Raw genomic sequence first — 21,977 nt, forward strand, 5'->3', positions numbered from 1 at the left:
TGCCTAGAACTCAGAGCAGCCTTGATTATCTTCTGTGTTGATCACGGAGGCAGGGAGCCGGCATACTTTGTCTTCTTGTCCTTAGTGTCAAAACACCTTCGGAATCAAGTCACCAGAGGCTCCTTAGGAAATTGTATTCCTTTAATCAAAGTAAAGCAACAGGGCCAGGAATTGTCCTTGAGTCAAGGACCTGCTCAGAGCCAGGAGGATGGTGGAAATCATGACACTTTGTCAAGGTCAAGAAATTAATTTGTCCAAGGCTACATAACTTTCGTTGTGGAAACTAGAATCCAATTCTCTGACCCTTGTCTGCTTAAAGATTAAGATTTTTATGTAATTGAAAAGTTGAATACAGCTGCTTTAAATGTCTGCTTCTCTTCATATTAATAGAGAATATTTTAAGAATGCTGTTCTGTAGGCCTCTTGTGTTTAGTTTTTTGTTCTGTGTGGTGAGTTCTGATGCTCGGTGAAGAAAAGTATGGGAGAACACTGGTGCAGGTAAACTGGATAAAGAGGTTAATATCATAAAGGGCGTATTCTCAAGTGTCTCGTTCCCTCGGGCCTCTCGGGAATTGAGGCTGATTGAAATGATTGAGTTGTTATTTTCTAGATCTTTAGGGCCCCGGTGCTCATGCTCTGCATCCATGCTCCAATGGGATCTGCTATTCCTTTTCCTAAATTACTATAGCTCCTGTTATTTGGAACAAATATGCTAGGGTTTAATTACATGATGGCTCACATTGTACCAGAATTGTTTAATGTAATTAGCTTTGTCTCCTCAGGGTCAGTAAGCCCCTGAAGGCCATTATTTCTTATTTCTTGGCAGCATGGAGGAGATACCCAGACAGGGTGGGTAAAGATTTGCTAACCCTGTGGCTTTCTTGCCAACCTCACCCAAATGTATCACCATCAGTCTCTGTACCAGGCTAGACTGCCCCTTCTTCAGGCATCCCCAAAACCTTGAAATCTGTCCTCTCTGAAAGATTGTAGTTCTTAGTCTTAGTGCCTAATAATTTCATTTGTTTTGTCCTTTGTATTAGTTTCCCTGCTAAAGAACAGATCTGTGCTTATAGTAGTAGACCCTCTATTTCTCTGTATGGAAAAAGTAGGATACAACAAAAGTAAATAATTTTTAAGTCTGCTTCCTATTAGCAGACATACAAGTTAATTTTATATACCTCTGTGTGATACTGTTAGATGTGTTTTTGAGAGCTATAAATGGATTTGGTAAAGTTTTCTTTTGTAAACCAGTGTATTTTATTAATGAAGACAGCCACAAATTATTTATAGCTATGTATCTTTCAAGTTATATTTCTCATAGATCTCCTCCAAGGTGCAAAATGTTATTTAAATGAATTATATAATTTACTTCCAACTCTTTATATAGAATATTTGGTTTTCTCTATCTTTTGAAAGAAAAAGTATACACAAAAAAATGATGAATACCATCTGATGAAAGAAATTAGACTTTAATTTGGTCAGTAAGCATGTCTTATATACATCATTGGGGAGGAGTAGAGTTCCATGGGTCTTTGAACCAAAAAAACTTGCATGGAAAAGAATGTTTTCCTTCTTTGATAAGGTAGCTAATAAAAATCTTTTGGTCTTCTTGGATTAGATTAAATGAAAATATAATTTCAGGCATAGACTTAACCTAACATAAAGTAAGAGCTCAGAGCTTTGTGTGCTATAACTTCTATTTTCCTTCAGAAATAGAATTATTGCTGCTGAAGAAGCAAAGCCTTATACATAGTGGCAGAGGATCTAATAAAAAAGCTTCATTTGAATAACAATAAAGGGCAGTAATGACATTTGAATAGCCAGAAAAACTATCAGGGAGAAGACGGAAATAGGTCTTATTGAAAAGAAAATGAAAATCAATAATAGCAAATTTATATACTATTTATTGAATCATTAAATTATCCTTGATTATATTTTATAAACAGATCTTGGCTGACTTGAAGTGGTAGGCTTTTTGATGGTTAGTACAATGTCATAACTGCAATTCTAGCCAAATTATTTTTGGGTGAAAGCTATGCCAGTGAGCGTACAGTGAGCAGGGTGGGGAAATTCTTACTGGTTATGATTAAATTTTTAAAGTACTTTCTTGAATTAGGGACAATCTATGATGTGTAGAGGTTTGTAAGAATAGCATGTCATATACTCAAGCACAATTGGATTGTCTGAAGTTAAAAAAATGTCCCCATAAGACAGTATAAACTTTTTTTCTGATTTGTATTATGCCTTTGATTTGTAGTTGCTACAGTTTTCATGGAGTGGGCTATTATCATTGCTACTGATCTTAACTGACGGTCTTCCATTTATATTTCAACATACATATAACTTAGATAAATCCTGAATACTTAGATTTCTTTTTTTTTTTTGAAGATTTTTATTTACTTATTTATTTATTTGACAGAAATATCACAAGTAGGTAGAGAGGCAGGCAGAGAGAGAGGAGGAAGCAGGCTCCCTGCTGAGCAGAGAGTCCGATGTGGGGCTCGATCTCAGGACCTTGAGATCATGACCTGAGCTGAAGGCAGAGGTTTAACCCACTGAGCCACCCAGGCGCCCCAGATCTCTAAAAATAATTGTATTCAGCATTAATTTATGGCTACCATGTTTGAAGATTGATCAAAAGCATGATAGACACATGGCATACTATTGCTATTTGCTTAATGATGAAAGACTGGGACCGATTGAAGATTTGTTATAAGATTAGATACAAAAAATAAGTCTTTCCTTTTTTTTCCATGGAGGTGGCTACTACTCTTTAATAGGTTGTATCTTATAACATAAACATCTGCGGTGACACAAATATATTGTCCTAATTATATTCTTAGAATAACTGGTTATTTTGGTGCCTTGTTTAGTATTCTACTGAAATAGACCTATAATCTTTCTCTGGTTTTCAAATTGCAAAGGAATTTGAAGTTCAAATATAGCTATCTAGCAATGAGCAGTCATTTAGCTCAAAAAAGACTTTTTGACACCAACAGAAAACTCTCATGTGAATTCATCTGAATAGGTAGAGTCAGAATCTAAAACCCAGTGTAGTAGGACTTGAGCACAAGTCTGGGTGGGTCTTCTTTGCTTAGTATCTCCCTGCTTGATGAAAAAGAAACATTCCCAGTGACAACTAGTTTACTAGTAAATGTTGAAATGGGAGGCTAAATTCTATATGTTCATATGTTTTAATGTGTATAGTTAAGAATAGGAGAAAAAGGCTCTTTTATACCTAATGCTTTTTATATCATCTGCTACCATTTCTGATTTGGCTAAATATATCTGACTGACAAGAGAGATTGTAAAAAAAAAAAAACAACAGCTACTGAAAAAATCTTTCTTCTAACATTTGATAGAAATTTTTATCCATTCACAGATTCAGATTAAGAGTTTAGAACAAACACAAACAGTTGGAAGATACACACTGAATTCATGAATATTTATGGTGTTAATGACTCTTCCATATCACATGTGAAATTAAGTGTGAAAAATGGAAGTGGCATAATACCATAGAAATGGAAAGAAGACTGTGAGTTTTGGAGCCTTGGACTCTTGGCTTGGCCTCCCCAAACTGGCCACAGGGATATCATCTCTGGAATGAGTTTCCTTTTCTGTAAAAAGAAGCTATCAGTAAAGCTAGTATCTAAGTTTCCTTAACACTGAGATTATTTGAAACCCATGATGGTTAAGATAAAACATTTCTATAACATGTACAAATACATGTTTAATCTTATTTTTCTCTAATTATGCAGCTGGATCATTTTGTAGTATTTAATGCATGTATCATAGAAAGCTTCCAAGAACATAAGTAGAAACCACTAAAATAGCAAAGATACTTAATGGCTGGCTAATAACAACCAGACAATATCCAAGTGTTCAGTTCAGATTTTCATATCTTGAATTGGAGACAGTGTTATTAATAGGCTGTACATAAAGAATAAGGTTTGCATGGCCAAAATTAAATGACAAGATCTGCTGAATACAAAGTGCCAACTACTAGCCCACAAATCCCAGATCAGAGTCCCATTTGAAAAAGCTAGGGATTTCAGTCAAGGCACTATTGACATTTGGGGCTAGACCATTCTTTACCTTGGGGGATGGGAATAAGGTTGTCTTGTGCATTTTAAGTTGTTTAACATCATCCTATCCACCACATTCCAGTACCAAACCCTCTGTTGGGACAACCAAAAATGTCTCCAGACATTTTCCACATGTTCCCCAGAAGTCAGAATCCTCTTTCCTCTCTGCTGAAGACAGTAATCCAAATGATCTATGAGCATATTCTTAAGCACATTCCAAGAAAAATGAATGCCCCTGGTAGCTGTTACTGATTTTTTTTTTTTTAAATCAGTTACCCTGTGGTCAAATTTGAGATATTCTAGGAAAACCCAACTTTTAAAATGTTTGAATTCTACAAGTTTATGGAGTCACTTAAATGGCTAACGTGTGCTATGAATATCAAATATGGGATATAAAATAAAACTTTGACTTCTTAAAAAAAAAAAAAATCCCATCTTTCTTGCAGCATCTAGTCTGACTAAAGTTCCAAAGAGCACATTTTGAGAAATAGTGATCTCTCCAGTTCAATAATGGAATATACAAAAACGTGGTTGTAACTATTTCTTCTCTCTTCCTTTTACCTCACTGGTACTGGGATGGATACTATAATTAAAGATCAGCTAATAGTTAGGAATCCAGGTTTTTAGTAAAAGGGGAATATAAACCTAGGAAAAGACCATTTCTAGTTCAGCACCCATTTTCCTGAGTGGCAGCCTAAACCTCAGTAACAAATTCCAAGTATCTGAACAACTATTGATTACAAGCGATGTTGGCCCGAGTAAAGCATTTAACGTCTTCTTCCTCAAGGGGAAAAGTGATGGTTTCCTACAACCTCAAAGGGAATAAGATGCCTAATTAAAAACCATGGATAGGTCCTTGTTGATATAAAAGCCCCTAAGGCCTACCCCTTACAACAATAAAGTTATAATTTTAGTGTATCCAAACTTCAAGAAACCTGTTTTGATTTATAATTGACATACAATGTTACTAGTCTCAGGTATACAACATAGTATTTCAACAAATCTGTACATTACAAAAGGCTCACCACCATAAGGATAGTTACCCCCAGTCACCACACAACATTGTTACAATGTTAATGACTATAATCCCTATGCTGTATTTATATATCCTGACTTAGATATTTTATAAATGAACTTTGTACCTCTTGATTCCTTTAACCTTTTTACCCATCTCTCACCCCTTCTGACAGTCACCATCTTGTTCTCTGCAGGAGGCTGTTTCCAAACTGTTTCATTTGTTTCATTTTTTAGATTCTATGTATAAGCAAAATCATATGGTATTCATTTTCCTCTGACTTCTCAGTTAGCATACTGCCCTCTAGGTTCACCCATGTTTGGAACAAATGGCAAGATTTTGTTATTTTTTTTTTTGTGGCCAAATAATATTTCATAGTGTATCTGTGTATATGTATGTGTGTGTATGTGTCTGTGTAAAATCATATATTATTTATCAATGGACACTTAGGGAAGCTTCCATATTTATTGTTATAAATAATGCTGCAATAAACATAGGGGTGCATATATCTTTTTAAATTAGCATTTTTGTTTTCCTTGGGTAAATGAAATTCCAGTACCCAATAGTAGAATTACAGGATCATATGGTATTTCTATTTTTAATTTTTTTGAGGAACCTCTATACTGTTTCCCACTGTTTGTACCAATTTATATTCCTACCAACAGTTTACAAGGGTTTCCTTTTCCTCACATTTTCACCAAAATTTGTTATTTCCTCTTGATTTTAGCTGTTCTGACAGGCATAAGGTGATATCTCATTATGGTTTTGATTTGCATTTCCTTGATGATGAGTGATGCAGAGCATTTTCTCATGTGTCTGTTGGCCATCTATATGTCTTCTTTGGAAAAATTTCCATTTAGATTCTCTGCCTATGTTTAATCAAATTATTTGGGGTGGTTTTTTTTTTGGTGTTGAATTGTGTATTTTTAAAGTATATTTTGGAAATTAACCCAGTATCTTATATATCATTTGCAAATATCTTCTATTCAGTGGGTCATTCTTTGTTTTGTGGATGGTTCCTTTGTGGTACAACAGCTTTGTACTTTGGTCAACTCCCAGTAGTTGATTTTTCTTTTGTTCCCCTTGCAGGAAGAGGCATAACCATAAAAATGTTGCTAAGGATGGTGTCCAAGAGACTACTGCCTATGTTTTCTTAGGAGAGTTTTATGACTTCAGGTCTCAGATTTAGGTCCTCAAACCATTTTGAGTTTATTTTTGTATATGGTGTAAGAAAGTGGTTCAGTTTCGTTCTTTTGCCTGTAGCTGTCCAGTTTTTCCAACATCATTTATTGAAGAGATTGTATACTCTCGCCTTCTTTGTCATAGATTAATTGACCATAAATACATGGGTTTACTTCTGAGATCTCTATCCTCTTCCATTGATCCGTCTGTCTGCTTTGTGCCAGTACCACATTTTTTTTGATTACTACAACTCTATAGTGTATCTTGAAATCTGAGAGTGTGCTACCTCCAGCTTTGTCATTTCTGAGGATTGCTTTGGCAATTCTGGGTATTTTTGTGCTTCCAAAATTCTTTAAAATTGACTTTTGCATTCTGGCTTATCTGTGATTCTTATTCTAAGGAAAGAGGTAAGGGAAAAAATTGACAAAAATATTTTATTCCCGTGATTCAAAATGCTGCTTATCTAAGAGTGAACACTGAAATGAAATGATCCACCTTGAAAATATTCATGTTTTCCATAATTTCAATATATTTACACATTTTGGTGGCAGATGGGGGGGCGTGGGCAGAAATAATTGGCACGACTGCCTAAAATTCATCTCAGTTCTAATCTCGGTTTCTATATAATGTGAGTGATATTAAAACTGCTTACTAAGAGGCTGGATGCCCTTACTCTGTCTATCCCTGGGAAAAGAAAAGTCTTTTCTTCATGTGTTATCTAGAAATCTTCTAGAATTAAGAAGCAGAAGCACATATGCCCTGAGAAAAGTCAAGCCCAGGGCTCCTGAAGATTTACCCTCTATGTATCTTGGATTTTCGAATAAAATTATCCAGGCATCTTAAGAATTAGCACATCCCTACCCTCATGGGGTTAATTTATGTAGACTAAGGAGATGCCAAGTATTAAACAGGTTGCTTTTGCTGTAATCATAGACTTCCACTGGGAGATCTTAATTGGCTACAAGTAAGACTGCTCTGCATGAATTCTTAATGGTGGACACCAAATAAAATAAGAACTGTGATTTCTTTTCTAAATCCCTTCAGGAGAAAAAGAGGCTATCTCTGGGGAATAGAATGTGTAGCAAACAGAGAGAGCTCAGTGTCTGTAATAGCAATAAACACTCTGAAAGCAAACCTCATGCTAATGCCAACTCAATAAGAGCACATGGTCTCCCAGCTCTGCACCTCTGTCTCACTCTGCCGGGGTCAAAGGAGATGGGGGCTAGCACGCTTTATATCATCTTCCCCTCCTCTCAACCCTTGGGCTGGATTTCTAAATCCTAGCTGGATTCTAGGGCAAGTGTAAGTACAAGGGCCACCCTGGAAACCCATCAATGTCACTTCTCAATTACCCACCAGGGGTTGTTTGAGAGATGCAGACAGTCTCAAAACCCCTGCCGAGATAAGAGTGTTGCCTCTAAGTCATGCCCTCTGCCCAGCATAAGGGAGAATAAATCAGAGCTCTGGAAACTGGGTATTGCCACATGCTTCAACAGTTAGGTCATCCCTGGACTGTGTGCAGGGGGGCTGGTGGGCTGATCCGTACCCCAGAGGATGCTTACTGTAGCCTGATGCTGCTGCTTTAGAGGAACAAGGAAGCATTTAGGTGTCTTAGAGCTCTGAAGCCCTGGGTGGAGTGGCATGCTTGTCTTTAAGGTGACTTTGTTCAGTAGCAGGAAGGTCTAACTGAACTACACCCAGAAATTTATCTGGATTGACTGAACTGGAAGATCACTCAGGTTTGTAATCGACCTTGTACCTCAGGACTCATCCACATGATAGTTTATTCAGGGGACGTATGCGTTCTGCATGTCTAACTACTTAGGGAGTTCCCTGCTATTTGAACTCAGGTCTTCTGGGGCGAGGAGGCATCAACAATGCCAGAGTAAAACTCTACATTCACTTTATATACGTGATCTCCCCTTTAAAATCAAATTCGTCCACCCTTTAAATTAAAGGATGATGCTAACCCAAAGGTATATTTAGGTCCTGACCTAATAAATATTTTAAATAGACTCTCTAAAACCTTATGGGTCTCATCCCCTTCTCTTCACTCCAAATGGTGTTTGAAAAAAAAAATTCACATATATTTGTAAAAATCCTTCTGTGGGGCTAGTTGGAGGAATCTATAAAACAAATTTTAGGAGACTGTACTTCAGAAATACAGATGACTCCTGAGGAGGGGCAGATCTGAAGGCCTGAGAGCAAAGGAAGAATCAGTTTCTGAATCGATGTGATTTGAACTGCCTCTAAGACTTTTGAATATAACTGTATGTAACATGATGAGAAATTCAGCTTGGGAGCTTTTTATAGTTAATAAAACACAGCATAGATGAAGGCATTAGATCAACCTCCAAAGATATACAGTTGCCCCCTAAGATAACTGGGGATGCGTCCCTACTTTAAAGATGGATTTATTATTGCTGCTGTGGGAAGCTTGAGTTGAATCATGTTGTACAAGCAGGTCCATGGATACCTTGAAAATAATTCTACTTCTTGCTTAAACAAGCTTATGTCCTTCAAGAAAATCCCCCCAAATATTTTTTTTAATTTTATTTTTTGTAAACATATATTTTTTCCCCCCAGGGATACAGGTCTGTGAATCTCCAGGTTTACACACTTCACAGCACTCACCATAGCACATACCCTACTCAATGTCCATAATCCCACCCCCCTTCTCCCAACCCTCCTCCCCCCAGCAACCCTCAGTTTGTTTTGTGAGATTAAGAGTCACTTATGGTTTGTCTCCCTCCCAATCCCAACTTGTTTCATTTACTCTTCTCCTACCCCATTAACCCCCCATGTTGCATCTCCTCTCGCTCATATCAGGGAGATCATATGATAGTTGTCTTTCTCCGATTGACTTATTTCGCTAAGCATGATACCCTCTAGTTCCATCCACGTTGTCGCAAATGGCAAGATTTCATTTCTTTTGATGGCTGCATAGTATTCCATTGTATATATATACCACTTCTTCTTTATCCATTCGTCTGTTGATGGACATCTAGGTTCTTTCCATAGTTTGGCTATTGAAGACATTGCTGCTATAAACATTCGGGTGCACGTGCCCCTTCGGATCACTACGTTTGTATCTTTAGGGTAAATACCCAGCAGTGCAATTGCTAGGTCATAGGGTAGTTCTATTTTCAACATTTTGAGGAACCTCCATGCTGTTTTCCAGAGTGGTTGCAGCAGCTTGCATTCCCACCAACGGTGTAGGAGGGTTCCCCTTTCTCCGCATCCTCGCCAGCATCTGTCATTTCCGGACATGTTAATTTTAGCCATTCTGACTGGTGTGAGGTGGTATCTCATTGTGGTTTTGATTTGTATTTCCCTGATGCCGAGTGATATGGAGCACTTTTTCATGTGTCTGTTGGCCATCTGGATGTCTTCTTTGCAGAAATGTCTGTTCATGTCTTCTGCCCATTTCTTGATTGGATTATTTGTTCTTTGGGTGTTGAGTTTGCTAAGTTCTTTATAGATTCTGGACACTAGCCCTTTATCTGATATGTCGTTTGCAAATATCTTCTCCCATTCTGTCAGTTGTCTTTTGGTTTTGTGAACTGTTTCCTTTGCTGTGCAAAAGCTTTTGATCTTGATAAAATCCCAATAGTTCATTTTTGCCCTTGCTTCCCTTGCCTTTGGCGATGTTCCTAGGAAGATGTTGCTGCGGCTGAGGTCGAAGAGGTTGCTGCCTGTGTTCTCCTCAAGGATGTTGATGGATTCCTTTCTCACATTGAGGTCCTTCATCCATTTTGAGTCTATTTTCGTGTGTGGTGTAAGGAAATGATCCAATTTCATTTTTCTGCATGTGGCTGTCCAATTTTCCCAACACCATTTATTGCAGAGGCTGTCTTTTTTCCATTGGACATTCTTTCCTGCTTTGTCGAAGATTAGTTGACCATAGAGTTGAGGGTCTATTTCTGGGCTCTCTATTCTGTTCCATTGATCTATGTGTCTGTTTTTGTGCCAGTACCATGCTGTCTTGATGATGACAGCTTTGTAATAGAGCTTGAAGTCCGGAATTGTGATGCCACCAACTTTGGCTTTCTTTTTCAATATTCCTTTGGCTATTCGCGGTCTTTTCTGGTTCCATATAAATTTTAGCATTATTTGTTCCATTTCTTTGAAAAAAATGGATGGTACTTTGATAGGAATTGCATTAAATGTGTAGATTGCTTTAGGTAGCATAGACATTTTCACAATATTTATTCTTCCAATCCAGGAGCATGGAACATTTTTCCATTTCTTTGTGTCTTCCTCAATTTCTTTCATGAGTACTTTATAGTTTTCTGTGTACAGATTCTTAGTCTCTTTGGTTAGGTTGATTCCTAGGTATCTTATAATTTTGGGTGCAATTGTAAATGGGATGGACTCCTTAATTTCTCTTTCTTCTGTCTTGTTGGTGTAGAGAAATGCGACTGATTTCTGTGCATTGATTTTATATCCTGACACTTTACTGAATTCCTGTACAAGTTCTAGCAGTTTTGGAGTGGAGTCTTTTGGGTTTTCCACATATAGTATCATATCATCTGCGAAGAGTGATAGTTTGACTTCTTCTTTGCTGATTTGGATGCCTTTAATTTCTTTTTGTTGTCTGATTGCTGAGGCTAGGACTTCTAGTACTATGTTGAATAGCAGTGGTGATAACGGACATCCCTGCCGTGTTCCTGACCTTAGCGGAAAAGCTTTCAGTTTTTCTCCATTGAGAATGATATTTGTGATGGGTTTTTCATAGATGGCTTTGATAATATTGAGGTATGTGCCCTCTATCCGTACACTTTGAAGAGTTTTGATCAGGAAGGGATGCTGTACTTTGTCAAATGCTTTTTCAGTATCTATGGAGAGTATCATATGGTTCCTGTTCTTTCTTTTATTAATGTGTTTTATCACATTGATTGATTTGCGGATCTTGAACCAACCTTGCAGCCCTGGAATAAATCCCACTTGGTCGTGGTGAATAATCCTTTTAATGTACTGTTGAATCCTATTGGCTAGTATTTCGGTGAGAATTTTTGCATCTGTGTTTATCAAGGATATTGGTCTGTAGTTCTCTTTTTTGATGGGATCCTTGTCTGGTTTTGGAATCAAGGTGATGCTGGCCTCATCAAATGAGTCTGGAAGTTTTCCTTCCATTTCTATTTTTTGGAACAGTCTCAGGAGAATAGGAATTAGTTCTTCTTTAAATGTTTGGTAGAATTCCCCCGGGAAGCCATCTGGCCCTGGGCTTTTGTTTGTTTGGAGATTTTTGATGACTGTTTCAATCTCCTTACTGGTTATGGGTCTGTTCAGGCTTTCTATTTCTTCCTGGTTCAGTTGTGGTAGTTTATATGTCTCTAGGAATGCATCCATTTCTTCCAGATTGTCAAATTTGTTGGCATAGAGTTGCTCATAATATGTTCTTATAATTGTCTGTATTTCTTTGGTGTTAGTTGTGATCTCTCCTCTTTCATTCATGATTTTATTGATTTGGGTTCTTTCTCTTTTCTTTTTGATAAGTCTGGCCAGGGGCTTATCAATCTTATTAATTCTTTCAAAGAACCAGCTCCTAGTTTCGTTGATTTGTTCTATTGTTTTTTTGGTTTCTATTTCATTGATTTCTGCTCTGATCTTTATGATTTCTCTTCTCCTGCTGGGTTTAGGGTTTCTTTCTTGTTCTTTCTCCAGCTCCTTTAGGTGTAGGGTTAGGTTGTGTACCTGAGACCTTTCTTGTTTCTTGAGAAAGGCTTGTACCGCTATATATTTTCCTCTCAGGACTGCCTTTGTTGTGTCCCACAGATTTTGAACCGTTGTATTTTCATTATCATTTGTTTCCATGAATTTTTTCAATTCTTCTTTAATTTCCTGGTTGACCCATTCATTCTTTAGAAGGATGCTGTTTAGTCGCCATGTATTTGGGTTCTTTCCAAATTTCCTCTTGCGATTGAGTTCTAGCTTCAGAGCATTGTGGTCTGAAAATATGCAGGGAATGATCCCAATCTTTTGATAGGGGTTGAGACCTGATTTAGAACCAAGGATGTGATCTATTCTGGAGAATGTTCCATGCGCACTAGAGAAGAATGTGTATTCTGTTGCTTTGGGATGAAATGTTCTGAATATATCTGTGATGTCCATCTGGTCCAGTGTGTCATTTAAGGCCTTTATTTCCTTGTTGATCTTTTGCTTGGATGATCTGTCCATTTCAGTGAGGGGAGTGTTAAAGTCCCCTATTATTATTGTATGATTGTCGATGTGTTTCTTTGATTTTGTTATTAATTGGTTTATATAGTTGGCTGCTCCCACGTTAGGGGCATAGATATTTACAATTGTTAGATCTTCTTGTTGGACAGATCCTTTGAGTATGATATAGTGTCCTTCTTCATCTCTTATTATAGTCTTTGGCTTAAAATCTAATTGATCTGATATAAGGATTGCCACTCCTGCTTTCTTCTGATGTCCATTAGCATGGTAAATTCTTTTCCACCCCCTCACTTTAAATCTGAAGGTGTCTTCGGGTTTAAAATGAGTTTCTTGTAGGCAACATATAGATGGGTTTTGTTTTTTTATCCATTCTGATACCCTGTGTCTTTTGATTGGGGCATTTAGCCCATTAACATTCAGGGTAACTATTGAGAGATATGAATTTAGTGCCATTTTACTGCCTGTAAGGTGACTGTTATTGTATATTGTTTCTGTTCCTTTCTGATCTACTACTTTTAGGCTCTCTCTTTGCTTAGAGGACCCCTTTCAATATTTCCTGTAGAGCTGGCTTGGTGTTTGCAAATTCTTTCAGTTTTTGTTTGTCCTGGAAGCTTTTAATCTCTCCTTCTATTTTCAATGATAGCCTAGCTGGATATAGTATTCTTGGCTGCATGTTTTTCTCGTTTAGTACTCTGAATATATCATGCCAGCTCTTTCTGGCCTGCCAGGTCTCTGTGGATTAGTCTGCTGCCAATCTAATATTTTTACCATTTTATGTTACAGACTTCTTCTCCCGGGCTGCTTTCAGGATTTTCTCTTTGTCACTAACACTTGTAAATTTGACTATTAGGTGACGGGGTGTGGACCTATTCTTATTGATTTTGAGGGGGGTTCTCTGAACCTCCTGGATTTTGATGCTTGTTCCCTTTGCCATATTGGGGAAATTCTCTCCAATAATTCTCTCCAGTATACCTTCTGCTCCCCTGTCTCTTTCTTCTTCTTCTGGAATCCCAATTATTCTAATGTTGTTTCGTCTTATGGTGTCACTTATCTCTCGAATTCTGCCCTCGTGGTCCAGTAGTTGTTTGTCCCTCTTTTGCTCAGCTTCTTTATTCTGTCATTTGGTCTTCTATATCGCTAATTCTTTCTTCTGCCTCATTTATCCTAGCAGTGAGAGCCTCCATTTTTGATTGCACCTCATTAATAGCTTTTTTTATTTCAACTTGATTAGATTTTAGTTCTTTTATTTCTCCAGAAAGGGCTTTTATATCTCCCGAGAGGGTTTCTCTAATATCTTCCATGCCTTTTTCGAGCCCAGCTAGAACCTTGAGAATCGTCATTCTGAACTCTAAATCTGACATATTACCAATGTCTGTATTGATTAGGTCCTTAGCCTTTGGTACTGCCTCTTGTTCTTTTTTTTGTGGTGAATTTTTCCGCCTTGTCATTTTGTCCAGATAAGAGTATATGAAGGAGTAAGTAAAATACTAAAAGGGTGGCAACAACCCCAGGAAAATATGCTTTAGCCAAATCAGAAGAGATCCCAAATCGTGAGGGGGGGGGGGAAGGGGATAAAAAGAGGTTCAGAAAGAAAAAAAAAAAAGAAAAAAGAAAAAAGAAATAAAAAAAGAAAACCAATAATGAAAAAAATATAAAAAGGAAAAAAATATATATATATTAGATAAACTAGTTAAAAACTTTAAAAAAGAAAAGGGTAAAAGTTAAAAAAAATTTAGCAGAAGAAGAGAAAAAAAATTGAAAAAGAAAAAAAAATTAAATTAACTGCAAGGCTAAAGAATCATGGGGAGAAAGCCATGAGTTCCGTGCTTTGCTTTCTCCTCCTCTGGAATTCCGCTGCTCTCCTTGGTATTGAAACTGCACTCCTCGTAAGTGAACTTGGTCCTGGCTGGGTTTCTTGTTGGATCTTCTGGGGAGGGACCTGTCGTAGTGATTCTCAAGTGTCTTTGCCCCAGGCGGAGTTGCACCGCCCTTACCCGGGGCTGGGCTGAGTAATCCGCTCGGTTTGCTTTCGGGAGCTTTTGTTCCCTGAGCGCTTTCCGTAGAGTCCGGAGGACGGGAATGAAGATGGCGGCCTCCCAGTCTCCAGTCCTCCGGCCCGGAGGAGCCGAGAGCTCGGGGCCCCACTCCTCAGTGCGCCCTCAGAGAACAGCGCCCAATTACTCCCGTCTGCCTGGCCTCCGGCCGCGCTCCGAGCTCACCGAGCCTGCGACCGGTTCAAGGTAAGCCCGAGCTGTGAGCTCACTCCTCGGCTCCGTCTCTGTAGCTGGCTTCCCCGTTCTAATACCTGCCAGCTCTGTGACACTCAGACACCCCGATCCTTCTGTGACCCTGCGGGACCTGAGGCCACACTGGCCCCGCGTGGGCCTCACCCCAGTTAAGCCTCTGGAGCGATGTCCCTCAGCGGAACAGACTTTTAAAAGTCCTGATTTTGTGCTCCGTTGCTCCGCCGCTTGCCGGGAGCCGGTCCCTCCCCCCGGGGTCTATCTTCTCGTCCCTTTGGATTCACTTCTCCGCCAGTCCTACCTTTCAGAAAGTGGTTGATTTTCTGTTTCTAGAATTGCTGTTCTTCTTCTCTTCGATCTCCCATTGGATTTGTAGGTGTTTGCAATTTTTAGATAAGCTATCTAGCTGATCTCCCGCAACCTGAAGTAGTCTCAGCTGCTACTTCTCCGCCATCTTGACTCCTCCCTCCCCCCCAAATATTTTAATGTCAATCAGATTTGGGGGTCATCCAGAGATATTTACCCCTATTTAATCTGAAAACATTGGGCTTCAAACACATTTGCTGTTTTTAGGTCCATGCTTATCTTAATAGGATGGCCAGGAAACTAATATGATTTATTTATCTGAAATTAAAATAAAGAGCCTCAAGCAAGAGACGTTTTGTAGATTTATTTAGAGTAATAAAGATTCCAAATATTCCCTACTAAGTTGAAAGTAGAAAAACTCCAGCAGGCAACAATATAAATGACCCATTCGTTACAAACACATGTGTCGAGGCTGAAGTATACCCACAGTAAGAAATGATGAAGTGCCTTTTTCTGCAGAAGGAAGGCTGAAATGGGTAATTTACCTTGACCTTCTATTTAATTTTAGTTTTAATGGAAAAAAATCACTAACTTGTTAGCGTTTGAGCATACTTGTGTTTTTGTTTGTTTATTTTTTAAGAAATTGATTATTAGGATATAACTCTATGTATTTCTATATGGGCAACTCTGGAGTTGAAATGAGTGGTTTTTTTGTTTCTTTTTCTTTTTCATTTGCTTACCGCCTCCCCCATTCTTTTTGACCTTCTGTATTTATTTTTTTAAATATTTATTTATTTGAGGGAAACAGAGAGAGAGAGAGAGAGAGCACAGAAGGTGAAGACAGAGGGAGAGAGAAAATCTCCTGCAGATTCCATGCTCAGCACGGAGCCCTGTGCAGTGCTCTATCTCAGGACTCTGCAATCACGACCTGAACTGAAATCGAGAGCTGACCTCTTAACCAACTGAGCCTCCCAGGTGCCCCTTGACCTTCTGTATTTAGAGGCCTGGCAGCAAGCAGGAAGTTCTAGTACCCCACCTCTACCTTCCAATTCTGGGGAAGAGAGGCTGTCTGGGCTTCTGTGAAAAGAGGAAATACAAACCGTAATTTTTTTTTTTTCCTCTTAGAGGTTGGAACTATAGCACATTGAATACTTTTGAATTACAAATTAGACCTCCTACATAAACCAACAAAGAGCTGAGGATGGAAATGCACCCTGGAATCAAAGAATCAGGAATAGGTTGAAATTGTTAAGTAGTTGGTAGAGGCTTACTCTTGGTATCTCAGGGCAGAGAGAACATCTAAGATGCAAGCGTCTGTCGCAGGGTTGGTCAAGGTTGGCCACCTCTTGCTGGTTTCATGGTCCAGGAGCCCTCTGGAGATTGCTTCTCGGGAACCTGACTGATTTGATGCTCTAGCGTTCACTCTTTACTGAATGCTCACTGATTAAGTATTGTACATTTACTCTCTGTGGAGATAATCCTAGATTTTCACTGGCTGTCCCCATGTGCCTGAGAAAGGAAGACCATTTCAGCTCTCAATTCTCCATTACTCCATTAACCCAGTTTTACTAATAGGGTGATCCCTCACTTAGACCCTAGGGATGCTCTGGTTTTTATTCCTGCCCAGTCCAATTAAGGAAGACAACGCTTCAGTAGAATATTCTAGACATAGAACAGTGGCTCTGTCCTCACCCTGAATGACCACTATAACGGTTCCACTCAGGTAGTACTCATTCACAGATGCTTATTGTCTCACTTACTCATGAGGGCCAGTCATATTCCTAGGGTCTGTGACCTATAGAACCAGGTCTTCTCCTTCCTCCTGTCTCTCATAGCATTTAGCTTAAGACTTAACACTTCAAACATGAAGCTTCATTTACATCAAAACCAAAGGGACCATTGGAAGTGTTTTAGTCAGCTCTGTAACTTAGCGACTTAGCACATTATCGACAGTCACATTGCTTTTCTAGCCATGGAAGGGATTAGTGATGATTTAAGAAGAGAAATTACTAAGGGCTTATGTGTTCCTTAGGGATGAGCTCAGCTCTGTTTCTAAGTCCAGGTAAGAAAAAAGTCAAGAAGTCTACTAAAATGTCATCTGGATCTATGGTGTACAAAGGTTAAAGGGGACACACATTTTAAAGACAGTTACTCTTAGAAAGTTAAAGAAGGGGACACAGTAGATGGGAATGTATTGTTAGTGATAGATATTGGCAAGGGTTCTTGCTTCACTAGACATTTATATTATGCTTCTTTCAAGATGCAGTCATACTGTAAGAATTTTTTTAAGATATGTTATGCCTGCGTGATGGGTGCACAGCCTGGGAAGGGCTCTAAATTGGTATTTCTGCCCCCAATTTTACTCCCTTTAGCTACCAACCGCATCTTGAGCTGCAGATAACCTTATCAATAGAAGCAATGAAAGAATGTCTTGTCATTTTAAAAGAAAAGAATTAAGAGACCATGATGGGTTAAAAAAAAAATCCATGATCAAAATCAATACCTGAAATAGCAAGCATTTATTTCTTTTCCACCTTGTGTAAAATGAGTTATAAAAAAATGTTTAGACTCATTGAGTCACTTTTAGAAACAGAATCAGAACTTGATCTGCAAGGCTAAAAATGGGGTGTTTGCAGAGAAGGTTGTTAAGCATTTCATTAGGATAGACAGACCCTTTGAAGTCAGAGTGGAGTTCAGCATTAGGAAGAGTGACATAGGCTGCCTGACCGAGGGTGAATTTGCAAAGGATTCATGGCAGCGAGAATGGTGGGGGGAAATAAGGGAAGGTACCAAAAGAGAACAACCGACAACTAAAAGGAAATTGCCATTTTCTTAGCTAAATGCTTTGGATAATGTAATTAAAAATGAAGGGCACGCTCTGTTCCAAAATATGACTGAGGCCTACTCTCGCTGGGGCTGGCATTTGGGAGCTCAGCAGTACAATCAGGGTCTCTGTTCAGATGGTTTGCTGACTGTGCTCTACTGTTAGCACATTCCTTGTTCGTTGCTTGCAGTGTGCTGTTTAGGTCTTGATGCTGCCCCTTGCTGTGTGGTCCTGGGACGGTCATTTAGGCATTTGGGGCCCAGGTTTCCCATTGGTATGACAAAGGGTAAAATAAGTGATTTCAGAGCCTTTCTTAAAAATCCACAATCTGTAATTCTTACCCATTACCCTGGCCAACTGAAAGGCTAGGAGATGAGGTTGGGAGAGAAGTGAAGATGCATAGAATTGCTGAGGGCAAAGTGACCGTTTTTCTTCCTGAAAGCTGGCGGCAAATGATTTTTATGGCCCTCCTTTTCTTTCAGCTCTAATTCTTGGGCTGTGTTTTGGCATAGAAGCTTCCAAAGGTAATAAAACAGCATGCTGGCAGACCCAGGGCACCAGAGCAGGGTCAGAGTCTGTGACCACTTTCAAAAGGTTTTTCAGGAAATTGTCCTGTTGAATAATGTTTGCGTTTCCACAGAGGCTATGAGCACAGCATGGTATTAAAAAAAAGTCAATTGCACAATATTAAAATTAAAAAAAAAAAAAGCAACTCTGGGGTTATGGTCCCTACTAAGAGAAATTGAGTTGTCTTATGATGTCTCTTCAGTGTTCTCTGGAGATTCAAAGACTCACTGGCTCATTGAAAGCCAGAATGTGTATTTACCTGGATTTATTCATTTGTACTAATTGATTTTTCCTGTATCTTTGCTTTGGAAATGAAGATATAAATGGGGCCAGTTACAGAAAGCCATTCTAAAAGAGAAATTCTTTGGATCAGATACACAATTTAGGACGTCAGCCTTTGGGACCATTTGTTACCAACGTGATGTAATTTAAAATGTACCAAAAGTCACATCTATCCAAAGATATTTCTCCCATTGGACTGCTGAGAATTCTCATGCTTGAAATAAAGGAAATTGGGTATCCAGAAAATCACCCCTGAAATCTGTACTTGCCACCTGATGAACATCCAAACATTACTCTCCCTGTTCTTCATAGAAGCTCACCAAGGATTAGATTGCCATATTAGATACCCATGGAAATCAGAGTCCTGGAAATTTTTTAGTGAAGTCAAGCGTATTTATTTTCTTACAATTTTCTATTGAGTTGTAACTGGTATACAACCTTGTATTAGTTTCAGGTGTAAAACAGAGTGATTTGATACTTTTATACATCATGACTTGATCACTAAGGTAGGTATACTTATTATCTGTCACCATACAAGGTTATTAGAAAATTATTGACTTTATTCCTCAGGCTGAACATTACTTTCCATGACTTATTTCACAACTGAAAGTTTGTACCACCTGTTCCCTTCCACCAACTTCATCTTTTCCTTGAAGCCTTCACCCTTCTGGTGAACACCAGTTTGTTTTCTGTATTTGTGAGTGTGAGTGTGTTTTCTGTTTTAGTTTATCCATTTGTTTTGTTTTGTTTCATTTTCAGATTCTATGGTAAGTGAGATTATATGGTATATGGCTTTTTCCGTCTGACTTATTTCACTTAACGTAATGCTCTTTAGGTCCAACCATGTTGTCACAAGTGGCAAGGCCTCATTCTTTTTTATGGTTAAGTAATATTCCATAACGAATATATATGAATATATAGCTAATGTATCCATTAATCCATCAGTAGACCCTTAGGTTGCTTCCATATCTTGGCTATTGTAACTAATGCTTTGGTGAACATAGGGATAAATACATCTTTTCAAGTCAATGTTTTCATTTTCTTCAGATAGATACCCAGAAGTTGAATGGAAGGGAGAAAGTACTATTAGAAATGGTATGGTATAAATCTAAATATTTCTAAATCTAGCCACACATGTCCCTAACAACCCTGGCCTCCTTTTTACTGATCATTCCTGTTACACACTCTCTCCCTTGTTGTTCATGTCTCCATTTCAGACAAGTTGCACCCATCCTTCAAAGTACGGCTTAGGTCTTCTTCACCTGTAACTCCTCATGTGGATTCCTTAGGCTGCCTGGGCTCCATTTTTGTTTCTAACCCCCGCCCCCTTAACTTGGAACTATACCACCCATGTACACATAATGATTTATATCTTATAAAAACTCCAGAGTTATTCCATGTACAAATATTGCCAGCACCTGGCTTTCCACTTCTGTTATTTATTAAATGGCAAATAGCTTAGGTTGAACATAATAAGTATTCAGCTAACACATACTAACGGATTCTCTTGAACAGAGCAATTAGAATTCCTGTGTGGTATTCTTGCTGCACTGTATCAACAATATTTATTTCGGATGTCATTTGAGAACCTTACCAACCAGCGAATGTCCAGAAGACCAGTGACTAGAATGGTATGTTGTGAAAAATAAATTAATCTTGGTGGAAGGAATTAGTGATGCCGACAAATAGAAAACTAAGAGGTAGACCTATAATTGTTTGAAAATTCCAGTGAGATGTCTTATGGAGAAAGGATTCACCACATCCTGAGATAATCATGAGGACAGAACTGGTTACCTAGCTGTCGAAGTGAGAATCTGAGAACTGGCAACTCAGCACTAAAAGGGAATGTTCCGACACTTCGAACCTCTAATGGGGAAGAGGATGTTCTTGAGATGGTGAGCTTTGTACCACAGCAGGCGTCAAAGGACAAGCTGAGGGACCATCCTTTTGATATTGCACAGAGTGGATTCTTCTGCACTGGACAGAAGGAGGCCAGCCACCCCTTCATGCCTGTAACTCATCGTCTGTCCCTTATGTTCTACTTGTAAGGAGTATTTCCTCTTCTGTGTACAATCCCTTTTAAAAGGCTGAAGACCCATTTCCACATTTGGCCTCAGTGTTCACTTTTCCAAAGGAAAGTGATGTAGGTTCTTCCTTGGCTCCTCGTACAACTCACTTTTCAGACCCCAATTAATCATGGCCACCTGCTGGACTTATTCTAGGTTGTCAATTTTCCTCTTAACATGTGGGGCTTTAATATAAACATAACATATTTTATTATGACCAGATTACAAGTCTAGTTTCAGTCATCCTTTGAGAGAGGGTTGTTATTTTAACTTTATGATTCCCCCGCCCCATGGTACTAATTGTTAATAACCTTTAGGCAAAATACCTAAAATTCCAGTATTGCATCATGCATATCCAATTACTCTCTTGCCGGCTCAAAGAATATAAATCATTATTTCAAGCAAGGGCAAAGAGTGTTTTAAATTTAGAAAATCCATTCTCTTTTCCTTCACTGTTCCTTTATTCCCTGATTTTTTAAAATTACCATGTCCTGCTTCACATCTTCATTTTTCCAATGCCAAGGCTTTATTTATGGTTAAGAGGTCAGAGCACAATTAATAATTACAAGTAAATTAGGTCATTCCTGACCTTGGTGGAACTTTTATTGGCCAATTACTCTGGCCTTCAGATGGGAGAAGGAAGTGAGTTTCAGATCATCACTGAAATGAACAATTATTAATTTAACAGTTAAAAATCCCAAGGTTAAGTAAGGATTATCAGGGAGGATAATGCTAGAAAGAAGAAACAAAGCTCATGGGAAAGTATTTATTGAGAGTACATTAAAGTGAATGGAACTACCAGATTTTTTTATACTGGAGACAGAGATTAAAGCGGAGTGCTGTAGATGTTTCTCATGGTTTGTATTTAGATTTTTCTAGTTTCACCCATATTATGACAGTGGTATGTGCATTTCACAAAAAGAAGATAGTGCTTTCTGAAGATACACTATGTTGAAAGTTTCAGATCATTTATTTTAGATATTCAATTCCACTGACCCTTTGTGTGGCCCCCCTTCCCACTCACACTAGCTCTCTCCCACCCAAATCTCTGACAGATTTATTTCTGGCCCATTTACTATGTTAGTAAGCAAGTTTATTTTTCTGGATCAACGCTAAGCCATTGTTAGAGAAGTTCCATTTCCAGGCAGTTTTAAAGTAGAACCATTATCTTCCTCCTCATAATGTTAAAGTTAACATTTGAAAATCATTTTCAAATTTGGATAACAG

The 21,977-nt window shown here is 38.5% G+C and overlaps 1 protein-coding gene across 1 annotated transcript in view; it reads left to right on the forward strand.

Annotated features, from left to right (window-relative positions):
* Nucleotides 1–21,977, forward strand: part of LOC116866796 (nck-associated protein 5-like) — a 654,677-nt gene that overhangs the window by 342,793 nt on the left and 289,907 nt on the right. The window lies entirely within an intron of this gene.

Source organism: Lontra canadensis, unplaced genomic scaffold, assembly GCF_010015895.1.
Source record: "Lontra canadensis isolate GAN:19392208 unplaced genomic scaffold, GSC_riverotter_1.0 scaffold11, whole genome shotgun sequence".
NCBI classification, from domain to species: domain Eukaryota; kingdom Metazoa; phylum Chordata; class Mammalia; order Carnivora; family Mustelidae; genus Lontra; species Lontra canadensis.